The sequence below is a fragment of the Bombina bombina genome, chromosome 4, assembly GCF_027579735.1.
Source record: "Bombina bombina isolate aBomBom1 chromosome 4, aBomBom1.pri, whole genome shotgun sequence".
Taxonomy (NCBI): Eukaryota; Metazoa; Chordata; class Amphibia; order Anura; family Bombinatoridae; genus Bombina; species Bombina bombina.
Window position 1 is genome coordinate 465374324 of NC_069502.1, and position 19897 is coordinate 465394220.

A 19897-nucleotide genomic window follows, 5' to 3' on the forward strand; every position below is an offset into this window, starting at 1 on the left:
TTGTTGTATATGTTGGATATATGGGGTAGTGGCAGGGGTTGGGATAGTTTGTAGAAAATATAGCACTCTAGGTAGTACATTCATTTTGACTATGTTAATACGTCCCAGCCAGGAAATGTTTTTTTTTTTCAGCTGGACAAATCAGCTATGATTTCTTCTTTTAGTTTTTTGTAGTTGGCTTCTACTAGGCCCGCCGGGGAGGGGGTGATGATGATGCCTAGGTAACGAATCTCTTTCCCTACGATTTTTATGGGGCAACGACTCTTAATGTGTGGTTCACTGATGTTGAGGAGTTCAGATTTGTTGAGATTTAAATGAAAGTTAGATACAAAGCCATATTGTTCGAATTCTTTTAGAACTTCGGGTAGTGAGTGGACTGTATCAGTTAGGATGATCAAGACATCGTCCGCATACATAGCCAATTTGTAGGTTGTGGATTGAATTTGGAGGCCTTTAATTTTGGGGTTATCTCTTATTTTATAAGCTAGAGGTTCCATTGTGATGGCAAATAGGATCGGTGAAAGTGGGCAACCCTGCTTGGTACCGTTAGATATTTTGAATGGGTCCGATAGTACACCGTTAACATGCACTCTGGCATTAGGTGATGAGTACAGGTATAGTATCATATTTTGACATTTTGGGCCGATATTCATTTTAGTTAGTGTGGGTTCTCGGCATCTGTTGAGAGAAGGGACATAGGAGTATGGGTATTGTGGGCGTATCACTTTAAGTGTGTTGTCCCTCGCTTCTCTGTTTGGGATAAGTTGGGGTAGAAATTTGTTAAGTCTATTCGCAAGCAGTTTGGCTAGTAATTTTATATCCGAGTTAAGCAGGGAGATTGGGCGAAAGTTTTTGGGTTTGGTAGGAGGTTTGCCAGGTTTCGGGAGCACAATTATGTGTGCTTCCAGCATAGTTCCGGGAAGGGAAGCCATCTCAGCTGTCGAGTTAAAGATAGCTAGAAGGTGAGGGGCGAGAGTTTGGGCTAATATTTTGTAATATTTAGCTCCCAGTCCGTCTGGGCCAGGGCTTTTCCCTGTGGGCAGTTCTTTAATTGTGTTTAAAATTTCTATAAGGGTAAATGGTTCTTCCAGGGAGGATTTTTCCTCCTCTGAAAGTGATGGAGTTTCTACTCTAGCTAGGTATTGCTGTGCGGAAGAAACACCACGAGCGCCATCTGGGAGTTCAGTGGAGCCTGGAGTATTAGGGTCTAAGTTATATAGAATACTATAGTATTCCCTGAAGATTTTAGCAATGTTTTTGGCGTCATGTTGTGTCCTACCTAGCGTATCACCAATCTCATGGATATAGGAGTTAAGTTTACAGCGAGCAATGGCGCATGCTAATGACTTCCCTGCTTTGTTGTTCTGGTCATAGAATACTTGTTTCAGAAAGAGAGCTTTTCTTTGCTGTTCTTCTTGTACGTGATTTAAAAGATTTTTTTTAGCTTGTTCTAGTTCAACCAAGAGAGATGTGTTCAGGGGGTCCCGTTTATGTGAAGTTTCAAGCTGTGAAAGTTGGGTAAGTAGTGTACTAAGTCTTTCCCTTTTCAACCTCATTTGTTTGGCCTTTAATTTAATGAGTTCCCCTCTAAGGACACACTTGTGCGCCTCCCATATGGTTGTTAGGGGCATGCTGTCAGTTAAGTTGAGCTGGAGGTATTCTTGGAGTAATTTATTAATTTCATTTTGTGTAGCTGTGTTATCTAATAATGTGTCATCCAGTCTCCACACAAAGGAGGATGCTGGCATGTCAGGCCATTGTAGTGTGCATGATACAGGAGCATGGTCTGACCATGTGATTGGGTGAATAGTGCTATCTGACATGAGCGTTAGGCCTAGAGTATCAGTAAAAACATAATCAATTCTTGAATATTTGTTGTGGGGGTGAGAGAAAAAACTATAGTCTTTTGAGTTAGGGTGGGTTATACGCCAAATGTCGTGGACCTTTAGATCTCTCAAGAGGGACCCGATTGTTTTGAGGGTTTTACAGGTGGTGCTGGAGGAGCCATCTGAGGTATCCAGGGTTGGGTTTAGGGCTACGTTAAATTCTCCCCCCATAAGGAGGATGCCTGTCTGTGTCTCTAGGATCTTTTGTTTTAATTTTTTTAAAGAAGGGAGCTTGAAGTGTGTTTGGGGAGTAGAGGTTAACTATGGTCACAGGACTGTTGTATAACAGTCCCGTGACAATGACATAACGGCCCTCTGGGTCTTTTACTGTCTGTGTGTGCTGAGACGAGGTCTTGGTGTGAAATAAAATACCTACACCATTTTTTTTGCTTGAGTTTGATGCAAAAAATGCCTGTGTGTAGTGTTTCTGAAACCACTTGGGTTCATGGCCCATTTTAAAGTGGGTCTCCTGGAGGAGGATGATATTGCCTCTTAGTTTTTGGAGGTCCCTTAAGACTATGGACCGTTTCCCTGGGTTATATAACCCTTTCACATTTATAGTGATTAATTCAATCCCTCGTGAGATGTTCCTGTTTGCGTGCGTCTGCATTTTTTGTTATGTTAGGGGGAGGGGGAAGTCACAGGGGTTGGAAGTAGTAGGGTAGGGTAGGTGGTGGGAAGGGAGTAACAAATGGTAAAGCTATAACCTTTATATATACAACAATAGGATTAAAAGGTGAATGTAAAATCAAGAATGTGCAAAATCACTAGTGGTAGATATTTACCAGTAACCAATGCAAACATTTAACAGAGAAAAAAATAACACTAGGGGTAATATCCCTAGACTAAAACCTATGACTAGCGTGCTTGTTTGTGAAGTGTGTTAATTTTTCGTGCTGGTGTGTGATGTATTAGCTGTGGCAGCATTTGCTCATATACATGCTTAAAATAATTTTTTTTTGTGTTGCCCAGGGAGGCAAATGTGTGGCTGAGGGTTTGTGTGTGGTGTAGTGTCGTGTGCATGCACAAATGTATGTTTATAGTGACAGTACCTGACCTACTGTAAAATGTGTGATATTTTTTGGGGTGTTAGGATGGCATGCTACAGATAACAATATCTCAATTTCCAGACTCATCATGAGTAGAGTCATGACAGCCTATCCTCGGCTGACATGTTCGATAAATCTGGTTATCGTCAGCCCATGAAAATGTGTAATACGAATACCACTAGGTGTGGTTTACTCTCTTTGTGTGTTATTGTGTGTCGTTGTGATATTTCTCCCCATTTTTAGTTCTGAGGGGTACATTTCAGCTATAACAGTTACATGCTAACAACAATTGAACAATAAATGAACAAACAGTAAACAAGAGATAAACATTCTGCTTCCTAAGTTACCCATCTGAAGAGGAGGCAGGTCATGCACATGAAAGTCCGTGGCACAACTTGGTGAGGATTTCTGCTCCGATTAAGAAGCAAAGTCTTGTTCTAAGCAGTTCTATCTTGGGAGGGGACTCATGATGGGTCCTCTCCTGCGGTCGTAGGTTCTGTGGGGACATTATCTTGCAGGTGTGCGATTGATGGAGGGAGTTGAATGTTCAAGCCGAGGCTGTCGTTGAATGTTGCCAGATCTGGTATAGCGCGGAAGATGGAGGTAGTATTGTCCTTAGTGGCGATGATACCGGTGGGGAACCCCCAGCTGTATGGGATTTTATTCTCTCTGAGGACTATTGTGATGAACTTTAGATCCCTGCGTTTTTGCAGGGTAGTAGGGCAGAGATCTGAATAGATCTGTATGTCTGTACCAGCATGTGTGAGTGGGATGTTGGCTCTGGATCCACTCATGATTTCCTCTTTATCCCTGAACGAGAGCAGCTTCACAATTACGTCTCTTGGGGGGGCTTTATTGGGAGGTCTGGGGTGAAGAGCACGGTGAACCCTTTCGATTGGAATTTCAGGAGCTGTTGGGGTTTTTTTTATGGTGCGAAAGAGACTCTGTAGATAGCCCATGATGGCAGTTGAGGAGACTGTTTTGGGGATCCTACGAATCCTAATGTTATTGTGCCGGCTCCTATTTTCTAAGTCTTCCATGCGGTCCATGAGGTTCTGTATCATGTCCGCATGTAGTTGAGTATTTTCCCCTTGGAGTTGGAGTTCTGTGCCGTGTTTTCGGTTGGTTTCTTCCAGTTTCTGCACCCTGTTTTCCACCCCTTTGATGTCTTGCTTAAGTTCTACAAATAAATCTTTTACCTCTTGCATAGGGGTCTTTATGTCATCTTTTGAGGATAAGTGTTTGAGATCCTCTTTTGTAACATAGTTAGACAATTCTGTGCTTGTGGGTAGATTCTGTGTTTCTGTGGTCTGCTGATCATTTAAGTGAGTGTCTCTAGAGGTGGTAGTAGGGGGGTCAAATGGTTTCAGGTAGTTGTTCATAGTTGACAATTTGCAATCTTTAATGAGTTTGGGGGTTTTCTTGTTTGGCATCACAGATTTTATTAGTATACAGCACTAGTATGTAGGCCAGTACTAGCTCTCTGCCTTTTTCTCACCAGTGTACAGCTATAAGAGGTCTGAGAGTTTTCAGCAATAATCTTGCCGGGTCCTACTAATTTTTCAATGTTATGACCAGATTTTGCAGTTAGAGTAGTGTAACTTATCTATACCTCCAAGTTGGGTATGAAGTTATGCTAATAAAGATTTAACGTTTTTTGCTCTAAGGCCTCTACAAATGCTCCTTGCTGCAGGTCTTATATGAGTCTTGAGAAAGGCCTATAAGGGCCGAAACGCGTAGACCTGAGCTGGTGAGTCTGATTTCATTTGAAGTTTATTATTTAGAATATACTACACATTGTATTTTGTTTGCTTTTTTGCTTTTTTACAGGTACCGTTTACCGTTTTATCTCTATCTGAAGTGACCCTCCCCCTGCACCCAGGAGACTGCGGTCTCAAAATCCCTGACACCGTTAGACACTAGCTATTTTTTGCATTTTTTAGACACCAACACATTTGTATTTTTTTGGATCATTTTTTGGACACACTATTTGGATTTTTTTTTGACTATTTTTTGATATCAGTTAATTTTGTGACTGCACAGGTTTTCTTTCCAAAAGGTTTTTATTGAGGTGTACAACAGATACAAAAATAAACAACATAGTGTTACAGGCATACGAGCGTTAGACATATGTGACTCTTAGGTGGTTATAGAAGGTAATATTTCCAGATCATCATAGGCTGATTAACTATTCATAGGTAGAGCTGTCTCTAAGAGAAACTAAGTCCCTCCTGGGAATAGAGAAAAGGAAACAGGATAGATTCTGGAATACTACAGAGAATGACAAGTGATTAAGTTATGGAGCCTGAATGCTTAAGACCTCATTTTTTCTTTAATTTGTGTAGTATTAGAGTAACTATTATGCGGGTCACAACTGGACCAGTGAAGTGAGGGTATAGGTATTAGATGTCCGTTACATGAGTAAGATGGGAATAAGGGAAAAATACAGCGGACCAGAGCCGCTCAATGAAGGATTTCTGGTATCTAGGGTTATGAAGATATGAAAATGAGGGATTAGTAAGAAAAATGTGCATTAACTATCTCCGAGTGGAGTAGTCCCCTTGGGTGGAGTAATACTAGTTAGTGACCAAAAATATATAGTCATTGAATTATAGGTATAGGTGCGTATAGTGAGAGGGTATGAATGGGAAGTTAAAACTTGAATAACACCCAGTAATGAATAAGTAAAGTCACTGATCTAAATTTTGTGGCTGTATATATGTTTGGTGAACAGAAACTAGCCTATCTCTCTTAGTCTCTCTACATATAGCACCGCCTCGGCCGCAGGCTGCGCCCATGCAGGAGAGCGTTGTATCACCATAAAAGTATAGGGTCTAGGCTATTCCTATCTCCCCAAGAGACTACGGATTTCAAGGGATTTTTACAGGAGTCAAGTCACAACTTTAATGTTTCATTTCTAGATGGAGATAGCGGCTTCAGCCCTCTCTATTATTTCGGCTAATGTTCTGGGGACTCCACCTTTGACATGTTAGTTGTTAATGTAGGAGTAAAGTGTTAATAGAGCTTTCTAGATCAGATCCTTAGAAACACAAGAACAGCATAAATACTTAAATACTCAAATAACCCCTTTCAAAGAGCATATGGAAAAAGTAGATATAGCATAAACTGTCAGAATTACAACCAGTTAAATAAAACATAAACACAAAGTATAACTTAACAGTATTGTTGCCCATAAGAGACTGATGGCATAATATGGAGAGGGAGGAGAGTCATTTAAACTTGTGGGTAAATGATGTCCAGTACAACTCTTAAAGACAGATATAAAGCTATGAGAACGGCTAGCCAACTCCAGATTTTGAATCAGTTAAACCGGATCGATCAGGTTTATAGACGCGGCTCGGAGTTTGTCTCAGAACCCTTCCAAGTTCAAGCAGAGAGGCAAAAGAGACCCCCGTAGGCTGATAATGGGATCTGATAAGTTTGGCACATAAAATTAAGTCCCCTACGTATATTCTCACTCCACCCCAGTTGGAGACCATTTGAGTAAGGGAAGTATGCGGGTCTGCCGTAGTTACGATAGTGTATAATGTGTCGTCTGACCCGCTATCAAATAATGTCCCGGTGTCTAGGAGCTTAACATGGGAAGGCTCACCAGCAAGCTCCAAGGTATTCTGGCCACTAGATGCTTCATCCTCTTGTAGAGCCAGCTTTCCCGCGATCTGATGGGGAATCCCCAACCTTCCGTGTTGTAGGGCTGTTCGTGAAATTTGTGGTAGAAATCTGGCTAGCTCCATTACTGCTAACAGACTTTGCCGGAGGTCTGTAAAATGATCGTCCAAGTGTTGGAGAATCGTTAACTCCCTCTCTTCCCTGTGTTCCATGTCGCTGTTGAGGCAATGTTGAATATGCTCCATTAATAAAGCTGAGGCCTAGATACCAGCAAGGGAAACAAGAAGGGGGGGGGGGGTTTAGGGGGATCAGCAGCTCCGAATACACAATTCAGAATTTTACGTGTCAAACAGGCTGATATGTTAGGAGTAAGGAAAGGAGTAGTCCGGTTGCAGGTCCAGATTTTCTCCCGTTAGACTGTCTGCCTGTTGTTCGTTTTGCAGTCTTATGTTAAGATATTCTACTTTGCTGCGTTGCAAAGTGAGGAGTAAAATGGCGTTGTGGTTTTGAGAGCTTCAGAGCTGCTTCATGTAGGAGCGCTGCGCCAGAGTTATGTCCCTTGAGTGCCTGTTTAATGGACTGAAGTACATTCACACAAAAGATAAGTTGAATTAGAGCAATAGATGGTTATTTTTTCCCGTGAAAAAACAGCTTTTTGGTTATTTCATATAGCACTTGGTCCAGGAGCTCTAAATGAAAGCGTCCGCTCCAGTCGGCAGTTGGCTCCGCCCCCCCGACTGCACAGGTTTTATTGAGCGGAGTACATCACTCTTATTTATTTAACTATTTGCGGATAACCACATATTTTTGTTTGTCACATTTACTTGCACAGTTGTCATAAGAAGTTACAATCTATTTGTGCACGTTTAAATTACTTGAAGCATCCCAAATCCACTGGAGTGGATAGCCCACACTGTTTATCGGATATACTTAGTGCTACGTTTACAAGGATCATTGCACAACTGTAATATATTGTTTTTAGATTTTTATTTTATTTTAACTGTTTCATTGCGATTTACTGTATTGTTGTAATATTGTATAACTTTTGTACCATGGATCCATGACGTTATTGTTTTTATTGTAATAAATTGTATAATAAATTGCCTGTTTTAACACACCTAGCCTCCGTCAGTTGGCGCCTGGAAAGCCCTCCATTTGCAGGTCTTATATAATTAGGTCTCTCAGGTCACATGGGCGCCGGGTTATGTATCTCCCGTGATGGTACTAATTACATATGCGTGGTGGGTGAAGCTTCCACCGCAAGTATGTCTCCCTGTGTGAATACCCCTTCTGTTCCGGAGTGATTGCAGTAAGTGTGTAGGGATTTATTTGCCCCCGATCCGTTTCTCTCTGTACTGTGTGTGAGGTTGGTGGAGTATGCCGTTACTTATGGGGAATCCTCTGCGAGCGCTGGTCAGAGCGGCTTGAGACCTATTCAGAGTCAGTATTGTTTGTCACCATCTGCGTCGCAGGTTCTTGCTGTCTGATCCATTGCTTTGAAGCTCCGGTGACTGCGTGAGCTGTCGGTATGCAGTCGGTGATTAGGCAGGCCCCGGGATCCTCAGAAGGGGAAAGTGTTAGGTGATAGCAGGATCGCCTCCCTGAGCAATCATTTTTTAAATTAGATTGTGCTGGATTGTTCTTCTAGCTGCCATCGCTTGTTAGGTGATATAATTGGCCAGCTAATAGCACATTATTGACGGTTATTAGGCTCTACACTTAAGCAGCCATATTCCAGTGCGGCCAGGCTCCGCCCCCCCCCCCTTTTCAGCTTTTTTTAGACCTGGAAAGCAGCCCTGTGTTTGGTCATATGCTGCCACTTCAATCTGGGGATAATGTTACACCACCCCATTCTCACACCAGGCATCCAAGCTTTGAACATGCGCAGGTCAGACTAGATCACTACACTCAAATCCCGTCTGGGAATTGACCCAAGGTCGCTTCCCCTGAAGTGGAGGATCAAGACGTGCGGTTTCTCCCAATGCCTCATGGCATCCTGCAGTAATCCAGGCAAACCTGTCGAGCAAAGGCCTCTCCTCCCTAGCCATCTAAGCACCACTTTAGAAGAAGAAAAGCCCAGCTGCTGTCCTCCAGGTCGCATTGACGCTTGGATGGCTGCCCAGTGCACAAATGAGTGCCTACTATCCAGACACGGAGCGGACCTCTGCTAGGCCCTGCAACAGAAAAAAGTGTTAAATTCACTCAAAAACAGGGAAACATCACAACATAAACACACCGTACTAACTTAGCAGTGGGATAAAAGGGGTCTCATATATAGTTGATACCTTTTTGATTTCCACCTCCTCGCTGTTGTAGCAGCCCCAACTCTAAATGAATGAGGGGCTATTGTATTAGGATTCAACCCTGCCTTTTCAGCAGCCCATCCTAGGACCTTATGGAACTGAAATCTCGTTAGAGAGGTACCGTCTTGGTGAATCAGAAATATGTGACAACCCACTGGACTCACATCTGAGAAGGCCCTCAGCAAAGCATAAGGGCAACATAAAGCTCCCTGGTTTGTAGGGAGCGACAACTATGCTCCCCTACTTTCCTGATCCCCTTTGGATCTAGGAAAAAATAACAATACCCCATTTTCAGCAAATCTCACATGCTCGCCCAATACCCCTCCAACTTTTGAATTTTTTGACTGTGCCACCACTCTCCCACTCTAAGGACCCAGTGAAATGCCATAGCAAATGCTGTGAAAAAGAGCTGCACCTCATAAGCTGAGGAGCAGACATCAGGTAGAACCTGGAGTAAAAGGAGTAACCTATCAGCGGTTTTGGGCTCACATATATCCTTTCGTCGTACCTCCAACCTCCCTCAGCCCCGTAGAATTTTGCGAACCAAAAACATCTTGGAAGAGTCCGTCAGGGTAAAAACTTACAGAAGAAGAGACTTACTCTTGACAAGAATACACTTTCTAGCACTCTGGGTTTAGGCAATAGAATGTAGCCTGACTAACAGCTATTGTTAAACCAGCAAATTATTTTAGTTTGGACTTGTGGAAATAGGTAAAACTTAACTTTTAATTAGTTAATACATAAAATAGGAAAAATATTTAAAAATACACTTAGTATCCTCTAGTAGTCTAATAGCATAATATATAGTATGGCTTGTGCTGTCAAATTAGAAATATAGGTTGGGAGCGAGTAAGATTACGTAGTCACTGGGTAGTATGACTCTTGTAAACTATCTGTATATCCTACAGACCTTTACAAAAAATGTTAAGCAGTACCTTTAATGTAATTAATATTTACTGAATTTAACCGTCAGTGTTAATGTAGGCTCATGTCATAAACCGTTTATGAAGGCGTAATATGAGTGTTCACGCGTGATATTGTGTATGTGATACTTCTCTCTATATGGGTCAGTATTCTGGTATGGTAATAGCTGTTTTGTAATTCCCAATTGCTGTCCTGGGATTGGCTAGAACTTAAGTGACCCCATCATCACTGCACCACACATTTGCACACAACGCCCAAAAGCATGTCAATCAGCCAAAAAAGCCTTGTATTGTGGATTATATATTTATGCGTATTGGATATATCGATTGTTATTACATTGGTAAAAGAGTATATTTTAGTCACACACTTCTACAGTTTTAAGTGCAATGCAATACAAGTGGAAATTCCATTTGGTAAGAATGTATATTTTGTTATATAGAAGAGTACACTAGAGAATTTGCGATTGTTGAAGTTAAAGGGACAGTATACTGTAAAAATGTTTTTCCCTTAATGTGTTTCCAGTTACTTTTTTACCAGCTGCAGAGTCTAAAATTTATGAGATTTTCTTTTTTAAGGCTTATTTGTGTATATGAATTAGCTAATTTTGTGTTTTGAAACCACAACCTAATAAAATGGGTTGAGCTTGTAGGTATAATCAGATCTCATTACTTTATTGCAAGCAAACTCTGGTTAACTTAGAGGGAATATTACTATTAGCTAGAAGGGAGAACCCTCAGGATCTACCTTATTATTCCCAAATAAAGTCCCCCTTATGAGTGTATATATCAAATGAAAGAAGTTTCTACAAAATTTGCCAATTAAGGCCAACAAGTTTAACTAAATAGAGGAGAGAAGAAAGGCAGTGCGAACGCCTGATGTGTGTTTCGCATCTGCTTTGTCAAAGGCGTCCGACACTCCACAGAGTGCTACTTTTTAGGGGCCATAAACCAACTCTTTTGGAAGAAAATTAAACAGCCACTATAGACAGCAACGACTATCAAAAAAATCTGACTAAAAAAATCCATATATATGCCCCAACTATCACAATACCCTCAAGTGGATATTTATATTAAGGTAGTATGTAAAGACATTCTAAAACTGAAAGATCAAGACCTTAATAACTTGAGCAAACAAGAAATTTGGGCCATCAAAGACATACAGAAATGGCAAGATGTAGTGGTGAAAGCCTCAGACAAAGGAGGCAATATAGTCATATAGCAGGTAGCGATGTACATTATAGAAGCCTTAAGGCAATTAGGAGACCACAAATGCTACAAACTGCTTTCGGGGAACCCTACTTCGGATTATTTAAGCACCTACGGCACTTTAATTGACAATGCAAAACGTGATAATCTGATCAATACTAAAGAACATAAATTATTGAGTGTAGACAATCCGAAAATAGCAAAGACATGGAACACCCTCCCGCTGCACCTCAGACAATCCACCTCCCTTACAAAGTTCAGGACCTCAAACCTGGCTCTTCGAATGAACGCCCATCCCCTCCCCCCCTGAGGTTAATTTAAGGGGTGTTAGGTTAGGGGGCTTAGTGATTAGTTATTTGGGTTGTGGGGTTTGGTGGTTTAGGGGTAAATAGATTTATTAGATTAATTGCAATGTGAATTAATGGCGGATTAGGGGTTAATAGTTTAAATAGATAGTTTGCGTTGTGGGGGCATGGCATATTAGGGGTTAATATATTTAATAGATAGTTTGCGTTGGGAGGCATGGCGGTTTAGAGGTTAATACATTTATTATAAATTGTGATGTGGGGGGGATGGCAGATAGAGGGGTTTTGACGTGTCAGGTTAGATTTTAATGGGAAAAAGGTCTCAAAGAGCACCTTTTTCCTGTTTTACACCTAGTTGAGCTGGGTGGAATATTTTTTAGTGTATCGGCAGCCTCCGACAGTGTATTTAAGGTTTGCGCGTGCTTTGGAAACCGGGTATAATTCAAAGATTAGCGGCTTCCTATACTTTGTAAGAGACACGATAATGTTTTCGGCAGCCGGAGTCCGGTTGCCAAAATTGGGTTATAACGGGCCGTTAGAAGCAGTTGATAAACAATATTGCTTCCAACATCTTGTTTATCGGTTTGAGAGTGCACGCAAACTGAATTAGGGCTCAATGGAAATGAGCCCTAAGTCATTACAATAATTACAACCACAAGAAATTATGAAACACGCTTGAAACAAGATTAGAAGGATACCAAACGGATAGAGTATGCAATTTTAAGCAACTTTCTAATTTACTTATTTCCTTTACTTATGTATCAATTGTTCTCTTTTCTTTATTTGAAAAAGCAGGAAGGAAAGCTTAGGAGAGGTTAATTGTTGGTTCAGCACCTGGGTAGTGCTTGCTGATTGGTGGCTACATTAAGTCACCAATCAGCAAGCGCTACCCAGCTCAACCAAAAATAGGCTTTTATTCCCGCTTTTCAAATAAAGATACCAAGAGAACAAAGAAAAAATTATAATGGGAGTAAATTAAAAAGCTGTTCAAAATTGCATGCTCTATATGAATTGTGAAAGAAAACAATTGGGTTTAGTATCCCTTTAATGTAAATATTGGATAGAATGAGTGTTGTCATGGAGACCTGGCAGACACCAATGAGGGACTGACCTTGGGCATTTTAGGTTATTCCAGGGGTGTGGTATGTTTTTTTCTCCTTCAATAACAGCAGGTGTGAGATAATCATACTCTATGACCCCTGTAAAGTGTCTTGATTTTTTTTGAGAGCTTCATCTGCGGTGTTTCCAATTTAAATGAATTTGAATTTGAATGAGTTTACGTGATTCTAATATCTTTCACAATGTTTCAGTAAGTTTTTTGCCAGCACAAAATGCTTAAGCATTCTATATTAAATTGTGTTTTTCATTTGCCTATTACTCTTGAATGCATGAATGAATTTATCTGAAATTGATCTTAGATTGGTAATTACTGCAAATCCTGATGATCTTAAGCAAATAAATTTACTATGCTTTGAAAATTGACATATTTTGCACAGCAGAGATTGAACAAAAATGCAGATAGAGCTACAGCTAATTTGGTAGAAGTTTTTGTAGATCAATTTTATGAGGTAGAGTTGTTAAAGTTTTGCTAATTAAATGCATAGATAAAAAGCCTCAAAGAATGCCACAATGACGATATTTGCATGTAAAATAAAAATGGTACAGCAAATTTACTTAAAGGAACATTAAACACTTTGATATGGTAATATAAAATGATAAATCATATATATATATAAAGTCTGCAAGATACTTTCATTATTTATGTTATTATACGTTATTCTCAGAATTAATTTTTCTTTCAATGCATCATTCTATCTAGCATTTATTTAATGTTTAATGTCCCTTTAATGCACTTGTAGTTATATTTTTTTAAAGCCAGATTGTATTAATGTTTCATTTGAGAAGCTATGATCTGAGATAAAAAAAAATGTTTTACAATGTATTTATGATTTATGCCCTGTATGTTAGAGATCTGATTTATGTGCAGTTTCTCAGGCCTTGCTTGAACAAGACAGAGAGACAGGGAGAGAGACGATATCTGACCATGCAATATATTACGTTTTATTGCATGTATTCTAGCCAGTGGTGGCTATACTGTCTTACATATTTATATACCAAGGAGACGCTGCCTTAGTAAAGTATTGTTTATACATCTGAAATTAACGTTTAGAGGTAATAAGTCTTCTGGTTCTCATGGGTAATGTTAAGAGTTTTTTTTTGTTTTTTTTAACCAGATGCCCATAAAATTTTGATTAATTGCCAACCACTTTATGTACATTGGCACAGATATAATGGTTCTACAAAAACATTGCTGCTCAACAGAAAGGTATTGACCTTTGTTAGTCAGAAATAAAAATAAAACTTTTTTTTCGTATTGGCATACTGAGTAAACGCTCTGAAAAGATGTATATATACAGGTATGTATATATTATCATCAAACCTTATCCATTAATATCAGGATGGAACAGCACACTTCAGTCCTGTAAAAAGTAAATAAAACTTTATTTAAACTGAAGTTTCAGGAACAAAGTGATTGTGCTTTTTAGGCGGGATCAGACTGATATTCTTCAGGAAAGTTATTTTCTGTGAAAGGGATAATTGGGTCAAACGAGGCTGCTCTCTCTCTTTTGTATTATGTCCTTGGGGAAATTCTCCCTAAGGGTGATGGGAGAAACCAAATGTAGACTTTCTGCATAATGTGCCCCGAGGAATATGGCTGAGCTGGGGTAACCATGTTCCAAGAAGAATGGCTTGGTATTTCTGGGCATTACTGTCCTTTTTAAGTAGGATCAGACTGATATACTTCTAGACAGTTCTCTTTTGTGAAAGGCATGGGGCTAGATTACAAGTAGATTGCTAAATTATTGCGCTCCCGCAAAAGCTAAATAATTGCGCTCCCGTCAGTGATGACATCAGAATGAGGCACCCATAGGAGCCTATGGAAGCACGCTCTCGTGAGCGCAATGCTTCCTATCAATATGAACGCAAGCTCACATTTGCATTGCGATTTACTTGTAATACCAGTGCACATTATCATGCGCTTGTATTACAAAGTGGAGCGCTAATATTGCTTGCTTGGCCCATTATTGGGCTAAAAAACTTTGTCCCCAGGTGGTGATTTTACCAAAGAACAAGCTACTAAACCATTGTTTGTATATACTTTATTTTTATTTCTTGTTTTTATTTTTCAAAGCATTTAAGCTTTAAAGACCTTTTTTGCATTAAAGACTTTGAAGATATAACACAATAAATAGGTCATGTTTTATTATGTTGAGTCCTATATTTTATTAGTTATAACAATATTAACTCTTTACACAGATGGATTTTAAATTTTTAAAAATGGCCTGCTAATTCAGATTAAAAATAAAATGGTTAATTTATGCTGATATGGTTGTTGTAAATATTGTTAAAAGGACAAAAAGTCCAAATTAAAGTTTTATGGTTGAGATACAGCGAGCAATTAAAATCCAGTTTTGTCCAATTTACATTTTTTTCTTCGTATCATTTATTGATTCTAAGTTTCAACTAAGAGTTTGATAATAAAAGTAAATAGGAAGCTTGAACTAAACTCCTTTCTGTTTCCTATAAAAGCTTATTATTTTGTCCATTTATTCTATGTAAATGTATCTAATACTGATTTAATATTAAAAGTACCTGTAGTCTGTAGTATCTCAATTCTCATCAGAATCTGCTTTTTTGACTTCACACCACACCTGTTAATGGAGACTGTTTAAATAGTTGTATTAATGGCCTTGTAATCATACTTCTAAACTATTTTAATGTCCTTAGATGTAACCTGTCTGCCTGGCCACATCTGCTTATCCAACTTAAATTCATAGCCCTTTAGTAGGATTTTCTCTTGTATAAATAGGATTATATTCACGTCTCTGCCATTTGAATTCCTTTCTCTAAGTGTGGCCACTCCCTTTGAACTGTAAAAACATTGCAAAATAGTTATTAAAGGGAATTTGACACCATAAAAACACAATGATTCAAAGTAAACCAAATGTGTTAATAAATCTTTTCCTACTTCGCCATTCTCTGTGGTAGATCCAATTTCTTGAGAAAATGCATACAGCAGCCTGGTGTTCTGCAGTCTGCTTGTTGGCATGACCAATCAGCCCTAAATCACAATAAAGCATTGCACATACTCCCAGCGCTGGGCTGCTTTATGGCAGAGACTATTGCATGCATTTTGCTATCTTTTTCACAGATTTATGGACACAGTTGTTTTACATTAAAGAAAATGTTTTTAAAGTGTCACATTCTCTTTAAGGCAGGTCAGCTGTACACATTTATTCAGTACATTACTATCCTAGCTATGTCTATATATATTATATGTATATACCTATATTTCAAGCTAAATACACACATTATATTATATTATTATTATACATTAAAAAATAAGTTATTTATTTTGCTGTTTAATTTGTTTATGTTACATTATGGTCACTACATTTATTACTATATTTATTTAAAAAAGTACCAAATGAAAGTCAAATATTAATTGTACGTATATATTTACCACTAATTTGGGATGTGCATTGCACAGGGGGTGCTTTGTCACAATAGCATATAATCACATTTGTGAAATGAACATTTTATAAGTGAGGCACTAATATAAGAATTATACAAGAATTGAACAAGGATTGGACAAGGGGCAAGACACACGGCAAGTACTCTTGTAATTTTGTGTTTTAAGTATCTCATTGTTTACAAGTGCTGCTGTAATATTGTGTTTTATGTGTTTAATTGGTTCCCACTTTTGTAAAAATGCTCAATATCTTCATATTCCTTTTTGCTACCTCTTGTCTCTATAACAAACTACTTTATTCAGTTACTCCTTCCCCCTAACCACCTGCACTGTTCATTAGCCCATCTCTCTTAAACTCACTTTACTTTTGTACTCATTAACTTTACCTATTCCTAAACACACGCTCTCCTCCCTGCACCTTGTCTCAAAAGCAATCTCATTACTGCAAATCTGCACCTCATCTCATGTCACTCTCCCTTGCTTATACTAGCTGCTGGTGACATCTCCCCTAATCCTGGTCCCCAACAACTGCCAAGCCATGCACATTCATGTGTACCCTCCCATAGACTCAGAAAACAAAACTCTGGCAACATTACTCACATTCCTCTTGCATCTAAAGCCATTACCCCTTTCACTTGTGCACTCTGGAACTCTCGCTCGGTTTGCAACAAGCTCACTTCTATCCATGATCTCTTTATCTCCCACTCTCTTAACCTTCTGGCTCTTAAAGGGACACACAAGTCAAAATTTAACTTCATGATTCAGATAGAGCATGCAATTTAAAACAACTTTCCAATTTACTTCCATTAACAAAATGCGCACAGTCTTTCTATATTTACACTTTTTGAGTCACCAGCTCCTACTGAGCATGTGCAAGAATTCACAGTATATACGTATATGCATTTGTGATTGGCTGATGGCTGTCACATGATACAGGGGGAGTGGAAATAGACATAACTTTGCAATTTATTTAAAAAAAATCTACTACTCATTTGAAGTTCAGACTAAGTGCTATTGCATTGTCTACTTATCATGCATTTGTTGATTATGCAAATCTACTGTATTTACTGGTCCTTTAAAGGCTCTCTGCTTCAGACACAGCATCAACTGCTGCTCTCTCACATGGGGGTCTCCATTTTAGCCACACTCCTAGGTCTGGCAATAGACAAGGAGGTGGTGTTGGTATTTTACTTTCCTCTCGTTGCACCTTCCAACAAATACAACCCTTCTCTTCCCTCACATTTTCTTTATTTGAAGCACACATGATTAGTTTATTCTTTCCCCTCTCTATACGTGTTGCAGATATATACCGACCCCCTGGCTCCTCAACTCAATTTTTAGATCACTTGACATGACTACCTTATTTCCTTTCCTCAGACACCCCTACCCTCATTCTTGGCGACTTCAATATCCATCTTGACAATCCCACTGCCTTCTCTGCAAAACAATTTCTGCAACTCTCTTCCTCTTTCGGTTTGTCACAATGGACTGACTCTCCCACTCTGAAAGATTGTCACTCCCTTGACCTGATCTTTAGCTGTCGATGCACTATTTCAAACTTCACAAACTCCCCTTTTCCACTTTCTGACCACCATCTCCTCACTTGCAACATCATATCCCTCCCTACAACTCTCCCTCATTATAATCCTCACACCAAACTTCACAGAAGCATTATGTCATTAGATCAGAAACAGCTTGCTAATTCCCTCAAACCTCTTCTTTCATCCATCTCCTCCTTTTCCTGCCCTGACCAATCTATTTACCACTATAATTCCACCCTTAAATCGGTCCTTAACAATCTGACCCTTCTTACCATAGCTCGGAAATCACACACTCATCCTCAGCCCTGGCATACTCCACGGTACCTACGCAGATGTTCCTGTACTGCTGAGTGGCACTGGAGAAAGAGTTCAAGTTACTTTCTTCATTACAAGTTAATCTTGAACTCCTACTATTCTGCCCTTAATCTTTATAAGCAACATTACTTCTCTACTCTTATCTCTACTATTTCTTCAAACCCAAAACATCTGTTCTCCACTTTCAATACTCTTCTTAGCCCACCCCACCTCTTAATACAACTTCTCTGGCAGCTCAAGATTTTGCCAGCCACTTCAATAATAAAATCGACTTTATCAGAAACTAAATCATCTCTTAACATACTTCTATTCTCTCACCCCCTTAAATGCTTGCAATCAACAACAACCCACATAGCCATACATTTAGCTCTTTCTCCTCTGTTACTGAGGAAGAATTTTCTTTACTTAAACTGTGCTCTCACCTCAATACCTGTCCAATTGACCCTATCCCCTCACAGCTACTCCCCTCCCTCTCTTCTACCCTTACCCCTATACTCACACACATTTTCAACCTCTCCCTCAGCACCGGTATATTTCCCTCATCTGTGAAGCATGCACTGGTCACACCTATCCTCAAAAAACCTTCTCTTGATTCAACCTCCCCATCCTACTACCGCCCTATTTCCCTACTCCCATTAAAGCTATTCGAAAAGCTAGTATATGCACGCCTATCACATTTCCTTACATTAAACTCCCTCCTTGACCCACTGCAATCTGGATTTCGTCCCCATCACTCCACAGAGACAGCAATCGTTAAGGTTATCAACGACCTACTTACAGCAAAATCAAAAGGTCACTTCTCTCTGCTTATCCTCCTTGATCTGTCCGCAGCCTTTGATACTGTTGACCACCCTCTTTTGCTCCAAACTCTCCAATCTTTCGGCATTTGTGACACAGCCCTCTCATGGTTCTCTTCCTACCTGTCTAAACATACCTTTAGTGTAGCCTTCTCTGGGGCTTCCTCTGCCTCGCCACATCTTTCTGTTGGGGTACTGCAAAGCTCTGTCCTCGGTCCCCTTCTTTTCTCAATCTACAAGTCATCATTAGGTTCCCTAATAAAGTCCCACGGGTTCCAATATCATTTGTATGCCGACGACACCCAAATCTACTTCTCTGCACCAGACCTATTTCCGTCCTTGCTAACCCGTGTCACTAACTTTCTTTCTCACATCTCTTCCTGGATGTCCTCTCACTACCTCAAGCTAAATCTCTTCAAAACTGAGCTCCTTATTTCCCCTCCTTCTTCCAAAATCTCCACCCCCAATCTCTCTATAACTGTCGACAACTCCATCATTATCCCTATCCCGCATGCCTGATGTCTTGGGGTCACATTTGACTCAGATCTTTCTTTCACTCCGAACATTTAATCCTTGGCTAAATCCTGCCACATCCACCTTAAAAACATCTCTAAAATTAGACATTTCCTTACACAAGACACAACTAAGATTTTAATCCACTCTCTCATCCTTTCCTGCCTCGACTATTGCAATTCTGTCCTCTCTGGCCTCACTAGCTGCCACCTAGCTTCTTTACAATCCATAATGAATGCCCCTGCCAGGCTCATCTTCCTTACACGTCGCTCTTCATCTACTGCACCTCTCTGCCAATCCCTTCACTGGCTTCCTCTTGCCTCCAGGATTCAACACACATTTCTCACTCTGACATACAAAGCCCTCAACTGCACTGCTCCCCCCTATATCTCAGACCTTGTCTCCAGATACTCTCCCTCCCATCCCCTTCACTCTGCTCATGACCTCCTACTCTCCTCCTCTGTTGTTACCTCCTCACATTCCCATTTACAGGACTTCTCCAGACTGACTCCCATCTTGTGGAACTCTCTGCCTTGCTCCACAAGACTCTCCCCTAGTTTTGAAAGCTTCAAGCGCTCCCTAAAGACTCTACTGTTCAGGGATACATACAACCTACACTAACCTTTCTTTATACCAGTTCCTCCGCTCCCATTGGCACTACAAATAACCTATATCCGGCAATATTTTAAAAGAAAGCGGGCTGACCCTCTCTGTTCTGATGAGTGGCAACTGGCAATGTGTCTCCCATAGGAAATAGGGATTTCAGTTTCAGCAAAGATCTGATAACATTGCCTCTCATCTATGATCTCGGCGGGGGGCTGCTGTCTTTAATGTATGTTTACAGAACATAGACTGTGCGTTTGCTGAAACAAATACTAGTTTCTGTGTAGTAACA

General features: G+C 40.0%; 1 long non-coding RNA gene across 1 annotated transcript in view; it reads right to left on the bottom strand.

Annotated features, from left to right (window-relative positions):
- Positions 1 to 8616: 8616 nt before the first annotated feature.
- LOC128655438 (uncharacterized) overlaps positions 8617 to 19897 on the bottom strand; it is a 158199-nt gene continuing 146918 nt past the window's right edge. Inside the window, exon 3 of the long non-coding RNA XR_008401795.1 lies at positions 8617 to 8739. This is a non-coding gene — a long non-coding RNA (uncharacterized LOC128655438). The remainder of the gene's footprint in view (positions 8740 to 19897) is intronic.